Genomic DNA, 5767 nt, shown 5'->3' with positions numbered 1-5767 from the left:
AGATGGTATATTCTGCAATACACGGTTCTTTCTGCGTTGCCTTTTTTCCTCGAGGGTGATCCTGCGTGCTTTCTCAAAGGCATCAGCTGCGTTATAGATGGTGTGTCTCCAGGCCTCCCGATTTGAGGCCAGAGTAGACCAGTTATGGTGATCAATATGGCCAAGGCTGAGATGTTGTTTCAGGGAGTCCTTGTATCTTTTCTTCGGGGCTCCTCTCATGCGGCAGCCAGTGGCAAGTTCACCGTAAAGCAAGATCTTAGGGAGGCGGTGGTCCTTCATCCTGGAGACATGACCTGCCCAACGCAGCTGTGTTCTCATCAGCATGGCCTCAATACTTGTGATAGCTGCTTGCTCTAGAACAGATGTGTTGGTGACATAGTCTGACCAGTGGATGTTTAGAATTGTACGGAGGCAGCGTTGATGGAAGCGTTCTAAGAGACGCAGGTGGTGGCGGTAGATGACCCATGATTCAGATCCATATAAGAGAGTAGACAACACTATGGCTTTGTAAACACTGATCTTGGTGCTTTTCTTCAAGTGTTTATTACGCCATACTCTTTTATGGAGTTTTCCAAAAGCACTATATGCCTTTGCTAATCTGTTGTCTATCTCTCCGTCAATCTTACCGTCTGAGGAGATGAGGCTACCGAGGTAATTAAACTGTTGGACTGATTTGAGCTCTGATTGACCAATGGTGATGTGGGGATGATGGGGGACATCCTGAGGTGCAGGCTGATGGAGGACCTCTGTCTTCTTTAAGCTGACTTCCAGCCCAAAGAGCTCAGCAGCATCTGCAAAGCAGGATGTTAAACGCTGCAGAGCTGCTTCTGTGTGGGCAACAAGGGCGGCGTCATCAGCATAAAGCAGCTCCCGGACAAGATGGTTTAAGGTCTTAGTGTGGGCCTTCAGTCGCCTTAGATTGAATAGACTTCCATCAGTACGGTATCGAATGTAGATACCGTCCTGATCATTGAGGTCTGCTGTGGCCCTTTGGAGCATCATGCTAAAGAAGACGGTGAATAGGGTAGGAGCGAGAACGCAGCCTTGTTTCACACCATTCTTAATTAAAAAGGGCTCAGAAAGTGTGTTGCCATATCTGACTTGGCCATGCTGATCCTCATGGAGTGAGATGATCATTTTGAGGAATTTAGGGGGACAACCTAAACGTTCCAAAATCTGCCACAGACCTCTTCTGCTCACAGTGTCAAAAGCCTTAGTGAGGTCGACAAAGGTTACATAAAGACCTTTGTTCTGTTCCCTACACTTCTCTTGCAGTTGTCTGAGGACAAATACCATGTCTGTGGTGCTCCTGTTGGCTCTGAAACCACACTGACTTTCAGGAAGGATACCATCTGCTATAGTGGGTATTAGTCTGTTCAAGAGTATTCTTGCCAGGATTTTGCCAGCAATGGAGAGCAGAGTAATACCACGATAGTTTGAGCAGTCAGATTTAATTCCTTTCTTCTTATACAAGGTGATGATGACTGCATCACGAAGGTCAGATGGTAGTTCGCCGAGTTCCCAACAGCGCACCACGAACTCATGGAATTTGGTGTGGAGTGCAGGGCCCCCATGTTTCCAGATTTCAGGTGGAATTCCATCAATCCCAGCTGCCTTGCCAATTTTCACCTGCTGTATGGCCTTGAGGGTTTCTCCTAAAGTGGGGGCAGTATCCAATTCATACTTTACTGGTTGTTGTGTGATGGACTGAATTGCTGAGTCTTGGACTGTGCGGTTGGCACTGAAAAGAGTCTGAAAGTGTTCAGACCATCGATTCAGAATGGAGGTTTTATCTGTCAGAAGTGTTTGACCATCAGCGCTGAGTAGAGGGCTTTGTACCTGGTATGTAGGCCCGTATGCTGTTTTCAAGGCCTCATAGAAGCCTTTGTGATCACCTGTATCTGCGCATAATTGAGTTTTTTCAGCTAGGTCAATCCACCATTTGTTCTGGATGTCACGGAGTTTCTGTTGGAGCTTGCTGCATGCGAGACGAAAGGCTGCTTTTCTTGCGTGACAGGATGGCAGTGCAAGGTGTGCTTGGTGGGCGGTTCTCTTCTTCCTCAACAAGTCTTGGATTTCTTGGTTGTTTTCGTCAAACCAATCCTTGTTCTTCTTGAGGGAGAACCCTAAGGATTCTTCGGAGGATTGCAGGATGCTGTTTTTAATATGATGCCAGATTGTTTCAGGAGAGGAATCTGCAGAATTTTTGGGAATGTTATCGAGCTTAGTTTGAAGGTTTGCCTGGAAACTGTCTCTTACTGTGGCTGATTGGAGATTGTTAACTTGGAGTTTTCTCCTTGGGATGCTGCCCCTTTTTGGTTTGATTTTGATCTTGAAATTGAGTTTACAGCGCACCAGCCGATGGTCTGTTTGGCATTCTGCGCTGGGCATCACGCGGGTATGGTGGACATCGCGGACATCTCTCCGTCGCACCAGGACATAATCGATGAGGTGCCAATGCTTAGAACGGGGGTGCATCCAGGTTGTCTTCAGACTATCTTTCTGCTGAAAGATAGTATTAGTGATGGTGAGTTGTTGCTCTGCACAGAATTCTAGCAGAAGTCGACCATTATCATTGCAGTTTCCAACACCATGCTTGCCTAATACACCTTTCCAAGCTTCAAAATTCTTGCCTACTCTGGCGTTGAAATCACCAAGGATAATGATCTTATCGTCTGCAGGGACCTTTTGGGTAAGGAGGCGCAGGTCAGTGTAAAATTTATCTTTTTCAGCAGGGTCAGCTTGGAGAGTTGGGGCGTATATACTAAAGATGACAACATGTTGCTTGTTGTTTAGTGGAAGGCGTAGGGAGATAATGCGGTCAGAGTGACCTGTCGGCAGATTTTCGAGTTTAGGAACAATAGAGTTTTTGATCATGAAGCCGACTCCTGAGAGGTGTTTTTCGGTTCTGGGCTTGCCTGACCAAAAGAGTGTGTAACCGGCACCATGTTCTCTGAGGCTGCCTTCTTCATGAAGGCGAACTTCACTGAGAGCGGCAATGTCGATGTTGAGACGAGCCAGCTCATGGGCAATTAGGGCAGACCGACGCTCAGGACGTCCGCTATCTGCAGAATCGAGCATGGTTCTGATGTTCCAACATGCTAGAGTTAGTTTAGGTACACCTTTGGAGGCAGGTGCGTGCCTTTGACTTTTCTTTGTGCGACCGCATTGGAGGAAGATGCCCGTTGGTCTGCGGTTAACCAACCGGGTGAAAGTGGAGATGAGCTTTGTTTAGGCCACCTTTTCTAGGCCCCTCTCCGAGTGGAGCAAGCAGTGCTGTCCTTGGAAAGGCTGCTTGGTCGTTCAGGGTGCTGCCTCAAGAGACTGTCATCTCCGGTCAGTCTCAAATGACCAATATCCTGAACCGCCTGCATGCAGGGTTGAGTCTGCGGCTCCCAGTGCATCTTTCACCTGCCGTTTCGACCCTCGCCCGTCGCTACAGGACTTTTTGCATGTGGGTAAAGCCTTCAAGCCTGCGCAATGGATTTTTTAGGTGAGATGCAGTATGCGCGGAACTGAACCCACCCTTTAGTCCTGAGGTTCATCTGCCAGGGCCGAGCGAGCTTGGACGGTGGCAGTGAGGTCCTCAGGATGTAGGTTTGATTAGAGTGACCTTCTCTTAGATGGATGGCCTTACAGGGCTAAGCGAGCTCCATCTGCCCGGGTTTGGGATTAGAGTTGTCCTTCTCCTAGGATGACTGCCAGAAGGCTAACGAGCTCATCCTACCCACAGATTTATTGTATCTGACCCTATAGTTTTGACCTGTCTGGCATGGGCGACCCTACCAAAGGCATGTACCATCGCCAGCGTAGCTCGCAACCACACAGGGGTATACAGGTTGCATTCTTACTATTAAAAACGATTAGGCCAAGTCTTACACTACCTAGTTTTCTGCCATCTGTCTATATTCAATCCCAGGGAAGCACCCGGGATCAGCCCTTTGTCCTGACCAACCTTACAGGATGTAACAGATAAATCCAGGACATACCAAACCTGGGCAGTAGCCACGGGTGAACCAAAAACAAACAAACGAGCGAAACTGTTCTGGCCACCGTACCCATCTAGGGCTCAAGGCCCTCTCTAGGCCCCAGCCCGACCGAGATCTCCAAGCCCCAGAGGAAACTATTATCCACTCTGAACTTGTCCTCCCCCCACCGTGTTTCCTCATATCTTCCCACGCACTACTTACCTGACCACCCTCCAGTCCGAGGACCCCCACAGCCTCCTTGTTACCCCCCCCTCCCCAAACCAGACCGGCAAACCTCTGTGTATTCCGAGGCTTCAATTCTCCTTTCTCTCCTTTCGCACGAGGGCACAAGGTCACGCCGGCGAAGCTCCCTCTCTCCTTTCCCGCTGGGGGGGGAGGGGACCGGGTGCGGCCCCGCGCGGGACCCCGGGGCGGCCCCGCGCGGGACCCCGGGGCGGCCCCGCGCGGGACCCCGGGGCGGCCCCGCGCGGGACCCCGGGGCGGCCCCGCGCGGGACCCCGGGGCGGCCCCGCGGCCGCGCGAGAACCGCGGGAGCGACCCCGCGGCCGCGCGAGAACCGCGGGAGCGACCCCGCGGCCGCGCGAGAACCGCGGGAGCGACCCCGCGGCCGCGCGAGAACCGCGGGAGCGACCCCGCGGCCGCGCGAGAACCGCGGGAGCGACCCCGCGGCCGCGCGAGAACCGCGGGAGCGACCCCGCGGCCGCGCGAGAACCGCGGGAGCGACCCCGCGGCCGCGCGAGAACCGCGGGAGCGACCCCGCGGCCGCGCGAGAACCGCGGGAGCGACCCCGCGGCCGCGCGAGAACCGCGGGAGCGACCCCGCGGCCGCGCGAGAACCGCGGGAGCGACCCCGCGGCCGCGCGAGAACCGCGGGAGCGACCCCGCGGCCGCGCGAGAACCGCGGGAGCGACCCCGCGGCCGCGCGAGAACCGCGGGAGCGACCCCGCGGCCGCGCGAGAACCGCGGGAGCGACCCCGCGGCCGCGCGAGAACCGCGGGAGCGACCCCGCGGCCGCGCGAGAACCGCGGGAGCGACCCCGCGGCCGCGCGAGAACCGCGGGAGCGACCCCGCGGCCGCGCGAGAACCGCGGGAGCGACCCCGCGGCCGCGCGAGAACCGCGGGAGCGACCCCGCGGCCGCGCGAGAACCGCGGGAGCGACCCCGCGGCCGCGCGAGAACCGCGGGAGCGACCCCGCGGCCGCGCGAGAACCGCGGGAGCGACCCCGCGGCCGCGCGAGAACCGCGGGAGCGACCCCGCGGCCGCGCGAGAACCGCGGGAGCGACCCCGCGGCCGCGCGAGAACCGCGGGAGCGACCCCGCGGCCGCGCGAGAACCGCGGGAGCGACCCCGCGGCCGCGCGAGAACCGCGGGAGCGACCCCGCGGCCGCGCGAGAACCGCGGGAGCGACCCCGCGGCCGCGCGAGAACCGCGGGAGCGACCCCGCGGCCGCGCGAGAACCATAATGTACTACCATGTGGTGCTAACACTGTAATATTTATAGTGTTGAGAAATACAGAAGATAAGATTCACATATTCAGTCCAGCTGAACTGGGTGGCACACATATAGATTTATCCCAGGACAAACTGAGTTCTCTAGCAAACACTAGTGAGATAGCTGGGAGTATTTTAATATTTGCATTTCCTTTCTGTTGTGCATTGAAATGGCCTGAACTTGCAAAGATGCTCAGAGGTCTCAACTCTCATTAACTTTAATGGGACTCTGAAATCACTAGAGAGGAAGTGTTCAATACTGAGAAGATGCAATATAAAATTGTAACTT

This window comes from Pseudopipra pipra, chromosome 15 (genome assembly GCF_036250125.1).
Source record: "Pseudopipra pipra isolate bDixPip1 chromosome 15, bDixPip1.hap1, whole genome shotgun sequence".
Lineage (NCBI taxonomy): Eukaryota > Metazoa > Chordata > Aves > Passeriformes > Pipridae > Pseudopipra > Pseudopipra pipra.
The sequence above is the reverse complement of the archived record's forward strand: the minus strand, read 5'-3'. Positions refer to the sequence as shown.